Source organism: Mirounga angustirostris, unplaced genomic scaffold (genome assembly GCF_029215605.1).
Source record: "Mirounga angustirostris isolate CCGP_5_RB_7025 unplaced genomic scaffold, mMirAng1.0.hap1 SCAF_7, whole genome shotgun sequence".
Classification (NCBI taxonomy): Eukaryota; Metazoa; Chordata; class Mammalia; order Carnivora; family Phocidae; genus Mirounga; species Mirounga angustirostris.
This window is the reverse complement of record NW_026991715.1, coordinates 52,909,841-52,925,693: the sequence shown is the minus strand read 5'-3', so window position 1 is coordinate 52,925,693 and position 15,853 is coordinate 52,909,841.

Below are 15,853 nucleotides of genomic sequence, written 5' to 3'. Positions count from 1 at the left end.
GGGACAACTTCAGTGAGCAGGAATTACCCACAGAGCTGCCACTGAAAATCACAGGTCAGAGATGGCCCTGGGGAGATCCTGGTGGAGGTGGAGACCACTGTTTTTTGTGTGTAGTGGCTAAAATGTGTGGGTTTTAGAACCAGACTTCTCAGGTTCAAATCCTGACTCCCAATTGTGTGACCATGTGGAAAGTCTCTGTGAATTAGTTTTCTCATTTGTTAAGTGTAGATAATAATTGCATTTAACTCCTATGCTTATCATGGGAATATATGAGTCAATACACATAAAGCATTTAAAGATTCCTGAAACATAATAAATACCTAATCATGTTAAGTATTACTGTTATTGTTGTGGTTATTGGGAACACCACTACTACCACCACCACAATCTTTCTTTAAAAAGAGAATAACAGGGGCGCCTGGGTGGCTCAGTTGGTTAAGCGACTGCCTTCGGCTCAGGTCATGATCCTGGAGTCCCGGGATCGAGTCCCGCATCGGGCTCCCTGCTCGGCAGGGAGTCTGCTTCTCCCTCTGACCCTCCCCCCTCTCATGCTCTCTCTTTCTATCTCCTTCTCTCTCTCAAATAAAGAAATAAAATCTTTAAAAAAAAAAAAAAGAGAATAACAGCTTCTCACTAGGAAACCTGGCATCATCCGAGCCTTAAAAATTCTGGTGAGCATCTCCAAGCAAGCCCTAGAGCCCCTCTAATTTCCAAAAAAAAAAAAAGAAGAAGAAGAAGTCCAATAGAGAGTTTCAATCGTAACAGTAGGTTATTCCCCTTGCTACATAAAGAAGTCTTCATTTATCATTTGGCTCTGCCCCTTTTTTTCCATGCAAAGAAAGAAGTACACACTAGGGTAACTTACAGCATTCACAAAGATGCAGCTCCTTCTCACCCCCACCAGAGACCCTCCTGGGTTCACAGCCTCAAATTCATGCTCCAAATAAATGTCCCCATTGGAAAGGCCGTTACTGGGCTCTGGCGAGAGAGGCCAAGTATAACTTCTTGCTTTCTGTATTCAACTTCTTGCTTTCTGTATTCAACAGGAAGTTCAAATATCTCAACCATGAAAATTTCCTAAAGAATTTCCCATGATATTTTTGGAATGTCCAATGTGGAGGTGTTTGATTAAAAAATGAATAAGCACAGGTCAGACTCCACTTCCCAAATTACTCTGCCCCCCCTTCCCTTCTGGGCCAAAGTGTGCTTTGTACCCCGGTGTTAGTGGTGCTAGAAGCAAAACATTTTCCCAGTGTAATTTGGAAAATAAAAAGATTTGAGAAACTAATTTTTAAGTACAGCATTTGGGGGCAGGGGCGGTGACCAGTGAAATGTGCAGAATGGGCGGGCAGTCAAGGATGTCTGATCCCCAGCAACCCAAGATTGGGGTGTTTACCAGTTATCACTGCCATTCAGAAGAATGCCCACTAGAAGATATCTCTCTCTAAGGCTTGTCATTGGAATAACACTTAATTATTCATATCATAAGAAAGAGAGTGTGTTTGTTTTGAGTAATGCTTCTTGTGGAGGGAGTAGAGGTTCAAGAAATGCTTTGGGTCATGCCCCTGCCATCAGATACACAAGGTACCATCATCTCTATAAATGAAATGATCAGGTTTCAAGAGGCTAAGTGGCTTGCTCAAGATCACTCACCCAGATTACTACTCATGGGAGGGAACAAAAGAGAAAGGAAGAAAAAAACTTTTTGCCTTATATACATACCATCCATGCTATCTTTTTCTCCAGAGAGAACAAGGGGCCACAGCATTCAATGGCTATAGAATATACACCAAATACTCCAACTATGAACTGTAAAAGAGGCAGCCAGAGAGAAGGAGAGTAGAAAAGGAAAAAAATGCCTGAGTACTCAAAATGGACAGAACAAATTAAATCCTAGATGTTTAAGAACAGGCATAGTCCCCAGAAGATGGCTGTTCTACCTGTGTTGTCAGAGATGAGCTGATAGAAGAGAGTAATGAGAGGTGATAATGCAATCCAGCTTTGTTGACTTCTCTGAGGAGCAACTTGACTTTCCTGTCCTATTTAATTGTAGCTACTCTGTTTGAGCAAATGGAACTCTGTTCCTTCTTGGGTTTCTTGATGCGACACCATGTTCTTTTCCCTGTGTAGTAGAAAGAACATCCTTTGGAGTAATATATGGTACTGGCTTGGCCAACTAACTGTGAAAACATATTTGCTCATCTATAAAATGGGAATGATAATGGTAGTAGTGATTTTGGAGGGCTGTTTTAAGAACTAAGTTGAATAATATTTGTGAAGTAGTCAGCATTGTGTCTAGCACATGTTTCTTCCCTAACAAAGGTGAATTCCCTATTCTTTTGTGGGAAGTAGAAACAGGGGCAAAAACTAGCTGGCATCATACTCTATCAGGCTTTTCCCCCTTCCTTCTTCTCTGCCTTCAACTTGAAGTAGAGGGCTTGGGCTTAGTAATTTCCACTCCTCTGATATTTTTTTTCCCCTTGGCCCCTGAAGTGTGAAATATCAGAGCAACCAACAAAATAAATTTTTTAATTCACCAGTCTTTTGAGCCTATGCAAACCTATGTTCAGATAATACAGCCTCACCTAACCACTGGTTAGAGACCCTCAGTGTCATATATTTATAAGGAATGGAACACTATTGCTGTAGATTTAACCTGGATATTGTATCAAAATGTATTAGCAAGCCAAGAGTTCAAGTTGTTTTTTGTTTTTTTTTTTAAAGACTATTTATTTATTTGAGAGAGAGAGAATGAGAGACAGAGAGCATGAGAGGGAGGAGGGTCAGAGGGAGAAGCAGACTCCCTGCCGAGCAGGGAGCCCGATGCGGGACTCGATCCCGGGACTCCAGGATCATGACCTGAGCCGAAGGCAGTCACTTAACCAACTGAGCCACCCAGGCGCCCCAAGAGTTCAAGTTGTGATGTTAATGTGACGAAATCCAAACTAAAGACAACAGAGAAGCTTACTTACAACACACTCTAGAGCAGGAATAAAATTGGAATGTTCCATTTAATGTCAACACCTTTGAGGTGCTGGGGCTGGAGGATAGCCGGTTGATATTGGCAGAACATACCATGTGTCAGGAGGCACATCTCCCTTTGTAATATAACTTCAACTATTTGATCCTAGTTGTTTTAATTGAAGAAGTTCAACAGATCAGCTAGCTTTGAGGGGAGACCTATAAGAAAACTGCATTTATATTACCTGAAGGAAGGGAGGAGTAGGACTAGATTAGTTAGAAGCCCACCAATCACAGAGGAAGAACAGATATGCCAATCCTATAAAACTTTGGTTGGACCATGGAGCTCAGAAGTAGGATCTGTTTCAATGAGAGAGGTGGATAAAAGAACCCAGATTTACCTATCGAGGGAAAACTCTTCAGAACATGGTATTTGTATTAGTTGGGTTTCTCAGTTCGAAACAATAAGCTTTGGCTAACTTACTCAAAAAAATAATTTCTTGAAGAGATACTTAATTGCTTCAGAAAAGCCTTGAAGATGGAGAACTAGAACTAGAACGGTGACAGCCGAAACCATGTCACAGGAATTTTCTGGTGAGAATGGTGTATTTGTTTGCTAAGGCTGGTGTAACCAAGTACCATAGACCGGGAGGCTTAAACAACAGAATTTTATTGTCTCACAGTTCTGGAGGGTAGAAGGCTTCGAGGTGTTGGTTCCTTCCAAGGTCTATGAGGGAAGTGTCAGTGCTAGGCCTCTCTCTTTAGCTTATAGATGACCATCTTCATAGTCACAAGGCAGTCTCCCTGTATGTATTTTCATATTGTCTTACCTTCTATGCTTGTCTCTGTGTCCAAATATCCCCTTTTTATAAGGACACCAGTCGTGTTGTCCACCCTAATGACCTCAATGTCACTTGATTACCTCTGTCACATTCTGAGATACTTCGGGTTAAGTATTCAATTCAACATAAGAATTTGGAGGAACACAATTCAACCCATAACAGATAGCTCCACTGGATACTAGTTATAGGACACGGTTTCCTACTGGTGGTGTTACCTCTGCTATGTTGGTAAATAAGAGAAGAATGTGCCACTGCCCCAGGCAGGAGCATCTTACTGGTTGGGCTTAGTGACATGCACATCCCACCCCTGCCATTGAGAAGAAGGAAAGCGAGAATATGGCCTTTTCAGTTTCTAGTTGGGAGGCAGGTTCTGCTTTCTACCAAGACTCATGCTGTGGGGATATCCCAAATGTAGAAAGGAAGCTCAGTGGCTGAGCATTTCAAAACCTGACAAGTAGCCACATCAGTGCTTTTTAAACCAACCAGTGTCTTCAAGTAGGCATATTAGTTTTTGGAAGGAAGCTCTGAATAACATTTAAATAGAGGGTCTAGAAGCCAAGCCAGATGAAGAAAGAACTAATGATTATTGACAAAACATGTAAATTGTAGTCCAAGTCTACTTCTGATTCACACTGAGAGAGGTGAGATAATGTGGAACCTTTCTGCTCAAAATCATTCATTTCCATTTTCATACTCCCCAATGGAAGTGGCAAGCACCCAGGCCCACATATCCCTTGTCCTCTCTGACTTTGCCACCACAGTTGACTGTGTTGAGATAGGCAAGTGCTGAGATGTGGAGAGCAAATGCTTCTTTGGATTAGGAGAGAAGCGGAACTGGACAAATGCTGCCAGAGCTGTTGGTCAGAGTCACTACTGGGTGATAGACATCCGTGTCAGGAGGGTCAGGGAGAAAAGGCAGTCCCTGTGTCTTCCCATGGGAATACATAAGTGTTGAAAGGAATGAGAGCCCAAGAATGAGTAGCTACCGCCATGGCAAAGTTCTTGGCTTCACACTCTTTATTACCATGTCTTCTGCCGGCCTCTTTAACCCACTTTCAGTTTCTTATTTATTGAGCACCTATGGGCCAGACAACTGTGCTAAGGAGTGGAGATGTCATGAAAATACTTGGTCCCTGCCCTAGGAAGATCTCAGCATAGAGGAAGAGACTGACATGCTTTAAATAGCTACAAAGCAGTATTCTTTTTTTTTTTTTATTCTTATGTTAATCCCCATACATTACATCATTAGTTTTAGATGTAGTGTTCCATGATTCATTGTTTGTGCATAACACCCAGTGCTCCATGCAGAATGTGCCCTCCTCAATACCCACCACCAGGCTAACCCATCCTCCCACCCCCCTCCTCTCTAGAACCCTCAGTTTGTTTTTCAGAGTCCATCGTCTCTCATGGTTCGTCTACCCCTCCGATTTCCCCCGTACAAAGCAGTATTCTTAAAGCACATACCAGTATGTGAAATTATGTATATTTTCATGCATTTACTTATTCACTGAGTCCTCTCCCACTGCAATGCAGTGGACTTGGTCACATTTACTGTTGTGTGTGCAGCACTCCAGCGCATAGAGTCTGGAGAATGTTAGGGATTCAGTAAATATTCATGAATAATATTTATTTATTTTTTAAAGATTTTATTTATTTATTTATTTGACAGAGAGAGAGACACAGCGAGAGAGGCAACACAAGCAGGAGGAGTGAGAGAGGGAGAAGCAGGCTTCCCATGGAGCAGGGAGCCCAATGCGGGCTCAATCCCAGGACCCTGAGATCATGACTTGAGCCAAAGGCAGATGCTTAATGACTGAGCCCAGGTGCCCCTCATGAATAATATTTATGATGGAAGCCTATTAAAGAGTGCTGAGGGCAATCAGAAAAGGCTTCCCAGAGGAGGAGGCTACACGTCATCATGACTCATTCCCATTGTGGTGAATTGATTGCATTATTAGCAGTGGGTTTTTCGTACTTCTATTATATTCATGCTCTTTGACAGTGGTCTTGGCCATGTGACTTGTTTGGACAATGGGATACTAGCACACTTTATGTAAGCAGATACTTGAAATGTGGCTTCTAATTTCTCTCTTGGAGCCCTGCCATCACCAGAAACACAAGCCTAGACTAGCCTAGAAGATAAGAGACCGTAGGAAACAGAGATGAGTTACCCCAGCTGAAGGCCATCCTAGGCCAGCTAGGCCCAGCTGAATGGACAGCTGATTGCAAATACACGCATGAGCCGTGGCCAGATCGGCAAAGCTGGCCAGCTGACCCAAAGAAGAATGAGAATAGTAAATGGCTGTTTTAAGCAATGGGCTTTGAGGTGGTTTGTTATGTGGCATTATTGTGGCAGTAGATAACTGATACACTTAACCATCTCACTCCACAACAATTTGTGAAATAGTAATTTTTATTGCCACTTCAATTATAAGAAAACTGAGGCTGAGATATAGGAGTAGAGTTTCTCCCAAGTGTTTGGACTTCAAATCAAGTACTCCTTTCTTTATACCATAGCTGCCTTTATGTTTAGAAATGTGACTCTGCTATATCATGGTAGCCGATGGGATACTTATGTAATGGAATGAAGGAAGAGAGAGAAGGAAGGAGAAAGGGAAGGAAAGAAGAGAGGAGGAATGAAGAGAAGGAAGGGGGAAGGGAGGAATATGTTTGACCGCCCCCCAAGACAATGTTTGTACCACTCATCTAGCCACACAAGTGGTGCTTGGCGAATTCTGAGTGATGTTTAATATAACCCAAAGCTAACTTAAAAAATGGATTAAAGAGAACTTTTTAAGGGTGAAAAGGAAAGGAAGTGTAGACAAGAAAGGACAGGGTAAAGGATGTATATGTTTCTGTGAGACAGATGAAATCATTCATCCCACTTTTGGCTGTGTCGAGAGGGAAGAACTCTTGAGGAAGTGGCAATCTGAGATTTGAGTAACAAGAAAGAACCAGCCACATGAGGATCAGGAAGAACAACCTTCAGAGGCAAGAGACCAGCTGTGGCTAAGGACTCAAGGCTAAAACAAGCTGGGCAAGTTCAAGGACTCAGAGGAAGGCTAGGGTAGCTTGAGTGAAGTGGGGGTGGGTGACAGATCTTATTCTGAGTGATACATGACCTATGCTTTGGAAAAGAGAACTCTAGAAAATGGATTGTGGGAGAATACATGATAGGCGGGCAAACATGGAAACAGGGAAACCAGGTAAGCATTAATGTGGTTGTCCCTCTGAGAGATGATGGTTGCTGGGCTTTGGCGATTGTGGTCAAGACCTCGAGAGGTGGATTGTTCTTGGAAGTCATGTCAACCAGACCCGCCAGTGGATTGGATATCAGGGAAAGGCAGGAATCAAGAATGAATCCCAAGTTTTTGGCTTGAACAACTGGGTGAGTAGTGGTGCCATTTACTGCAATAGGGACAATCATAGGAAGAAAAGGGTTTTGTTTTGTTTTTCCCACAGTAGGGGATTCATAGGAAAAAGAGAAAAAAGAGGAATGAAGGGTTAAAACGACAGTAGCTGCATCGGGGAGAGACTGGGTCACCTCTACACTATCACTCTGAAGCATCAGTACTCCGGCTGCGTGCCCTGATCTAATGTTTTAGTGTGTCTGAATGATCCAGGAAGGTTAGATTGTTGTGGAATAAAAACAAACAATTGAAAAATAGAACCACAGCGACGCTGAAGAGCAGCTTGTTAGTAAGTAGCAACAGCTGGAGGCAGAGTATGTGCAGTGTGTTTTTCCTCCCCAAACCCAAGCCCGGGGCACACGCAAGACCAGCGCGACTCAGTGGTGAGTTCTTGGGTAACCGCCTCTCTTTCCACCCACCCCCTCTCCACCACAATGGAAAAAAGAGACATTTGCGTTTGTTTTCTAGTACAGCCCACACTTTTAGAGCACTTTACATGATCACTGACAACAGCTTGGTGAGATAAGCAGAAAAGATACCATTATTCCCAATTTTTAAATCAGGAATCTGAACCAGAGGCAAGACCACATGGGTTAATACGTGGCGGAGCGGACCCCTCCCGCTGCCTGGGTGCAAGGCTTTCTCTCTTTCCAATGGCTGACTCTGTGTTGTGGATGGCCAGCCCTCTCTGTTTTCCACTTTTCGGATCCTCCTATGATACTCCCGTTTTTGGTGCCCTCTTCTCCTCACCTCCCTCTCTACCCAAATGGATTCCATGGTCCAGCCTTTCAATCATGGTTGTGTACACTCAATAAAAGCCTATGAGAACACATCCTGTAGATGAGAATTCAGTAGACATCAGGCATCCATCCCCCATTGTCGTTTCACTAATCTAGGCGCAGCAAGGCTCTCCATTGCATGCAGCTGAATTTTGGGACCCTGTGGATAGTGTTAGGGTAGGGTTTTGCTCAGCCATCAACTCCTTTTTACTGTATTCTTCCATCACATTTGCCGACCAGCTGTCCATCTCCTCAGGGTTGGCACTCAGGCTGCTGGGAGCTGCTGTAGGAAATCACCAGTTGGTCAGATGAATGCCAAAGTCAGCTTTTGTTGGGCCAGAGGCACTGCTCTGAGATCCCACTCCATCTCCAGTTTGTTTTTCTGACCCTGTTTCAGGTCTCTTCTCTCCAAACCTCAGATCCCTTCCTCATTAGAAGGAGGTGACTTCCTACTTCACAGAGAAAACAGAAGCCATCATGTGGAAATGACTTCATCTTTTGGCCATGAGATCTACACGCATTCCTGAATCAGTATTCATCCTTTTCCCTTCTGTTTATAGTGAAGGAGGTAGTCCTTCTCTCTTCTAAGGTCTTTCCATCCACTGTGCTCTGGATCCCATTTTCTTCTATCTTTTAGCATGTGTATTTCCGATGTTCCTCCTCAAAAAGTTAAAGTCTGTCAAAAAAAAAAAAAAAGACAAAACACAGAACCTTCCTTAGACCCTCATCTCGTACTCTAGCTATTATTTTGTGAGCCTTCATCTATTCATAGTAAACTTGTCCTCTTTGCCATCTTTTTAAATTCTTTTTCACTCTTCAGTGAGTGTTAGGTTCAGTGGACACTTGCTCATTTTATCTGATCTCTCAAAGGTATAACACACAGTTAGACATTCCATAGTCACCTTTAGGAAACATCTTGGACTTGTACAGGATCGTTCCTACTAGGTTTCCTTTTAACTAGCTGACCACACCTTTTGCATTCTGCTCTGCACCTTCCCTTTCTTCTACTCATCCATTAATTCTTTTCTTATTTGACACACTTCTCAGATGATCTTATCCATACCCTGTGTACTGATAACTCCCAAAACTGTACTGCTGCCAAGAACTTTCTACTGAGCTTCAGACCCATGTATCCATCTGCCTACTTGACATCTGCATGTGTAAGTTTAAAGATTTTTTTTTTTTTTTTTTTATTTATTTGAGAGAGAGAATGAGATAGAGAGCATGAGAGGGGATAGGGTCAGACGGAGAAGCAGACTCCCCGCCGAGCAGGGAGCCCGATGCGGGACTCGATCCCGGGACTCCAGGATCATGACCTGAGCCGAAGGCAGTCGCTTAACCGACTGAGCCACCCAGGCGCCCTGCATGTGTAAGTTTAATGGGCTTCAAAAGGAACATGTGCAAACTTGAACTTGTGGTCTTTCCTCGCAACACTTTACTCTTCCTCTAGCACATGACCTCACCATCCACTCAGTTGTGCCTGTGAAAGTCCTAGTTGTTACCTATAATAAGTACTGTCATTCTCATCTGCCTAGCATCCATTCCCCACTGTGTTCGTAATAGTTCCTCAGATTTCTTCCCCTACCCTAGGTCTGTTTGCTTCAGGAGGAATGATATTTCCTGAAAATATTGAAATGTTCTATTCTGCTGGAGTTACTGCCCTGTGAGGATATGGACCTGGGGCTGCCAGGTGCTATCTTGTCACCCTGAGCACAAAAGTGAGGCCAAAGCAGCAGATAAACAATCAGAAAGAGACCTGCTCCTAAAGACATCATCTGAACTCCTGGATCCAGCCGTGTCTGAAGCATCTCATCTACTCCCAGAACTTTTCCCATCCCTGAATCAATCCATTTCCTTTCAGGCTTAAGCCAGTTTGAACTGGGCTGCAATCACTGTGTAGCACCTCCCCTTCCTGCACCCCTCCCTTTCCTCTCCCCATCTAATCAGTCCTCAGGTCTTTTTTACTCCATTCTCTAATTAACTAAATATCTGTGAAATCACTCTTATGCAACCAATTCCACCCATTAGTCTAGGCCAGAGCACTATCTCTCAGTTGGACAATCACAATGGCATTCTAACTGGTTCCTTGTATCCAGTCCTGTCTCTTCAATATACTGCCCTCACAATGGTCAGTGCAATCTCAGTAAAACCTAAGTCTGATTATGTGTCTTCTCTACTTAGAGCTCTTCATTGCTCCCTCCTGCCTGTATGATTAAGTGCAAAAAATCATTCATGTGGTCTTTGGCCTCTGAATGGGCTAGCCCCTGCATAACTTTCCAGCTTGAGCTCAGTCCATTTTCCCCCTCAACCCCTCATCCCAGTGAGGCTGGACATGATCCCTAAATCTCAGCACTTTCATAAGTGCTGTTCCCAGTACCTGGAAGAGTCGTCCCCCCCCCCCCCCCCCCCCCCCCCCCCCCGGCTCCGCTTAACTAACCGCAATTTAAATGTTGTTCCTTGGGAGAAGGCTTCCCTAATATATTCAGGCCCCTTTCTTCCCTGAGCCATCTCTCATGCCCCAACCCCTTTTATTCTATACTTCGCCTTCTCAGCATTTGTATGTGTCATCATTTAATTGAGCATTTAATGTTAATGATCTACATGCGGTCTCACTCCCCCACTAGACTATAATAAGCTTCTTGAGGATAAGGGCCAGGCCCATTTTGTTTACGACTATAGCTTACACAGGGCCTGACATCCTTTTGACTGATTTCCTTTGTTCTGGGAGTGGGGGGATGGGATGGGAGAAGAGGAAGAAATTAAAGAAAAATAGAGATGTTTGATCAGGTTTACAGATTTCATTTGAAGTGAAAAGCTTCAGATTGAAGCAGTTGACCATCCGTTATGCCATTATTCTTTCTTTCTTTTTTAAAGTTTTTATTTATTTAGGTAATCTCTATACCCAATGTGGGGCTTGAACTCACAACCCTGAGATCAAGAGTCGCACGTTCCACTGACTGAGCCAGCCAGGTGCCCCATCTGTTACACCATGAAAGCAGTATCTCTTGCAGGGAAAGATAAGACAGAGAATGTCTTATCTTTCATAAATATAATTATTATAATATATATGATATGTAATATATAATATATAAATTATTATAATTTCCTAAAACTCTGGTTTATGTAAAGAATAAAATCTGAGAGAGAAAAGGAAGGAAAAACACACAAAACCTCATCCTGCCCTGTTCTTTTCAACAAAGTTTAATGAAAAAAAAATAGAAGGATGAAATCATGCTAGATTAAAGATTTTTTATTATTTTTAAAATTTATTTATTTTTTTAAAGATTTTATTTATTTATTTGAGAGAGAGAGAGAAACAGCGTGAGAAGGTAGAGGGTCAGAGGGAGAAGCAGGCTTCCCGTGGGGCAGGGAGCCTGATGCAGGACTCGATCCCAGGACTCTGGGATCATGACCTGAGCCGAAGGCAGTCGCTCAACCAACTGAACCACCCAGGTGTCCCTAGATTAAAGATTTTTAAGGTGTGTAATAACTAGGTACAATGCAGAATCCCAGGTTTGAGTTCGGTTTGGATAAACCAACTGTAAAGGACATTTTGTGGACAAGCAGGGGAAATTTGAAGATAGGCTGAGCTTTAGGTAAGATGAAGATGAATTGACAAGGAAAGATGGGTATCTTTAAAGAAAGCAGGTTACGGGCGCCTGGGTGGCTCAGTCGTTAAGCGTCTGCCTTCAGCTCAGGTCACAATCCCAGGGTACTGGGATGGAGCCCCGCATCGGGCTCCCTGCTTGGCGGGAAGCCTGCTTCTCCCTCTCCCACTCCCCCTGCTTGTGTTCCTGCTCTCGCTCTCTCTCTCTCTGTCAAATAAATAAATAAAATCTTTAAAAAAAAAAAAAAGGAAGGGAAATGATTCATAGAAAGATGGGAAGAGCATATGTTTGGTAAACAAATGTTTGTCATTACACGCGGAGAAGTGTTTCCGATGTAAAAAAGAGTTATCTCCGCTAGTAGCTGTCTTCCTGGTGTTGGCTCCTTGTCTAAATTTTTTTAGGCAGTTAAGGGGGAGGTAAAAAGCTCTTCTTGAGTGTGTTAGGCCTTGATTGCTTTCAGTTGAGATAGGCCACCTGCCAAAATGGTACATTCTTGGTTCAACCTCCCTGAACCCCAGCAACTCATAGAAAAAGATTTCAGGGTATACGCACAGGTGTGTAAACAGTGGTGATCAGTGGGGGTAGGAACAGGGTGCTATCGTTTTCTTATTTTTCTTTATCTGAATTCATAACTTTCTATAAGGCGCAAATGCTGCTTATGAAATAATAAAAATTGAAATGTTAATTAATTTAAGAAATTTATAAAGTAGGCTTAAACAGACTCAGATTTTTACTGAAAGCTGTCCAGGACACTTCTTTTCTGTGTCCTCCACCTTAGCAATGAATAGTGTGTCCCAACTTCTGAGTAGGTCTCAGCATGAAGGGTTGAAATTTTTAGCAGTCCTTGAACTGAAAGTGAATCAATCAGATATTGAGCATGCATACATTTTCTGCTGGCAATGTCAGTAAACGACCTCCCCATCAGTAGCAGGAAAGGTTGCAAGAAAGCAGCCTTACAATGAGGTGCTTATATAATTACCAGGCAATGTTGAAGCGGCCATTTCCTGCTCTAATGGGAAAATCCACAGTTCATCAATTCTTTAGAGTAGTAAGTACATAGAAAAATTTAGAAAATGCTGAGTTCCAATGCTGTCTGATAAAGGGAGGGAAGAGCATTTTGGAGACAACTGTGAAGGACTGGAAAGGTCACTACTGGACACCAGTGAACTGAGTATCATGAGACTTGTATTCAAGCTCTAGCCTTACTCCAAAGGGAGTGGAAAAGTTCACAGCCACGGTAGTCCTCACATTTCTTATCTGTGGAATGAGATCTAGACAAAAGCTAGAATTTTAATTGCTTCACAACCGGGTTTATTGGATAACAAAATATAATTGTTGGACACTAAGTCACCACATTAAATATACCAAGAGAATTTTGCTGACATCCCCTTTAATTAATTCTCATGGTGTGGCGCAAGTTGCCTGTAGAGGGCACTAGTCTGTTAATAACATCTTTTTGAGTCAGTTTGACTCAGGAGCAGTAAGGGACCTGCTCCATATCATATATCCAATCCTTCTTTCTTACAGAGGAGGAAATTGAGGCCCAGAGATATCAGGTGATTTGCACAGAATCAGATAGCTAGCATTGGCCAGAGCTGAGGTTGAATAAATTCTGATTCATGCTAGAAAAAAAAAACCCCACAACCTACAGAGATCTAAAAATCAAATTGCATTAGTTGCCCATTTACTGAATCACCTTCCCTGAAAACAATAATGTCACCATCACTGTAAAAAAAAGGACACTATTCCAGAAAACCTACTCTTGAACATACTTTTCTTGAAACTTTTCATTCCAATGTCACTCCTCAATAACATTGTTATCCAGTCAAATTCCCCTAGCCTATTACCATTTTGTTGATAACCTTTGCTATTTTAATACTACTTTGCCAAATGTATATAGCCCTCAAACTTCACTGGGAGGGACAGGATGGTGTGTAGGGATTTTTTCCCCTCCCAGTCCCATCAGTAGCAATTACTGTCAACCAATGGGCTGCATCTACGTCATTCATTTGTTAAGATTGGACTTAACAGCTGGACTGACATTGTGGTTTCCTCAGGTTGTTGTTCAGTTATTTCAGTCATCCTATGGTCAGATTAGATCTCACACTGACAGATTGTCTCTATTCCTTGCCAACATTCCAGAAATCAGTTCATCTGGTCCAGTACTGTACATGGACCCAGGCTCTGTAAAACCATGATTTAGGATGTATTTGATATCTTTGGGTTTTTCTGTTTGTTGTTGTTTTGAGAAAGAGATATATAGAGGCATCATGCTATAGTGGAGGAATGACCAACTTTGGAGTTCAGGAGACATAGGCTTAAATCCTGCCTCCATTCATTTATCAGTGGGTTCTCCTCAGCAAGTTATGTTGACTCTGTGAGTATCAGATTTCTCATCACAGTATTTATCTTATAGAGTGATGATTAAATGAGAAAATTCTATGAAGTGCCTACACCAGCACCTGGCACAGTACAAGTGAGTCTCCCACTTATAGAATATGACTTGTTTTCAGAACTAGGAGAGAACAAAGAGTAGAATTCTACAGTGTAATGGATTCAAGGTCATTGCTACTAAAGCAAGGTGATGTCTTTAAAACATACCATGGAGAATAGATGAGATGAATATTCTAGTGGATGAGTGTCAGAAAAGTAGCTTTGAACCTAGCCCAAGCTAGTGCCATGGTGCTCTTATTGTTCATCAACTTTCCCCACAGTGACATCACTAAAGGACAGCCTGTGGCACCCCACCAATATTCATGGTGACCAAAGAGCATGTTCAGTTAAGGGTATGGGTGGAGGAACTTAGAACACTTAGCCACTCTCACTTCGTCATATTTCCAGGGTGCAGAGAGAGCATTTCAGCTTCTTTGTTAAACTCAGTCTTTTCTTAGGGCTTATGGGAAAGATAATGATGGAGGTCCCCAAAGCATGATGGTTCATGCAGAGGTGCACAGTTGCTGTGGCTATTTTTTCACAGTTCTGCATAGTGGGTTGACACTTACCGAGTGTATATTATGTTCAGAGCACTAGACATATATTATTTCATTCAAACTGCACCACAACCGGATGGAGAGATACTATTCTTAACTTCACTATGTTGATGGAGAAATTGAGGTTTGACGAGAGTGGGTTGCTCACCCAGGTCAGGCAGCTAGTAGTGTAGTGAAACCAGGGTGAGGCCCTGACAGGGACTCCAGAGTCCATGCTCTTCACCTCTGCCTCTGTGGTCTCTTATGTACTGGCTCTTTCTCAATATGCTAATAGTAGGCAAAACAGGTAGCAGCCTTAAGGGGAAAAAAACAAGGAACTTAAAAATCCACCAAGAACCAAAACCATTTACATCCACACGGTCTACATGGACAGGTCTTTACTATTCTAGGGTCTTCATCAGCATAACGTTTACTGTTCCAGAAAGCTAACGCCCAGGAAGATAATAGTTACAAATAACTTTGTTGCTCATTCCAAGAACTTCCCCAGAGACCCATCAACTCACTGATAGAAAACATGACGGGACAATTTTATATCAATTTGAGCATTTTCAAAACCCTGACCTCAAAATCTTCACCTTGCTGAGTTCACTAATTCTAAAGATTGGATCACCACCCTCACCCAAGCCTAACCAGACCTCCCCCACCCCCTCACTGAAAGACACACATTGAAAAACCAGGCTTCACAGTCTCAAAATGTTCTCAGCCTTGACCTCCCCACTCTAAGCCTCTACTAACACTGTCAAGGTAGTGTTCTCAGTTACCTGTAAAGCAATGGTTCTCAACTGGGTCCAGCTTTCCCTTCCAGGGAACACTGGGCAATGTCATAAGACATTGTTGATTGTCATGACTTGGGGTACTACTGGCATGTAGAGGGTCTAGGTCAAGATTGCTGTGAAATACCCTACAATGTACAGGACAGCCCCCCTCCCCCCAACAAAGCATTATCTGGCACCAGTAGGTTAGTCTGATAATATTTTGGGGAGCCAGCATTTGAACCACGAATTAGCAATATCTAAATTAGTTCTATAAAGAAGTTCTCAAACTCTGAACCATTCAGTCTACATTCTTATCCTCCATTGCTACTGATTTCTTGTGTCCCAGCAGGTTAGTGAACCCTAAATACATGCTGCCCATCCTGAAGAAATTTCATCCTGAGAGTCTGTATTATAGACATAAACCAGCCTTTCTTTTTATGAGGTTTTCCATCTTCTAAAAAAAGATCACCTGGTGGCTCATTTTTCTTTAATTTCTATGCTTTGTGTT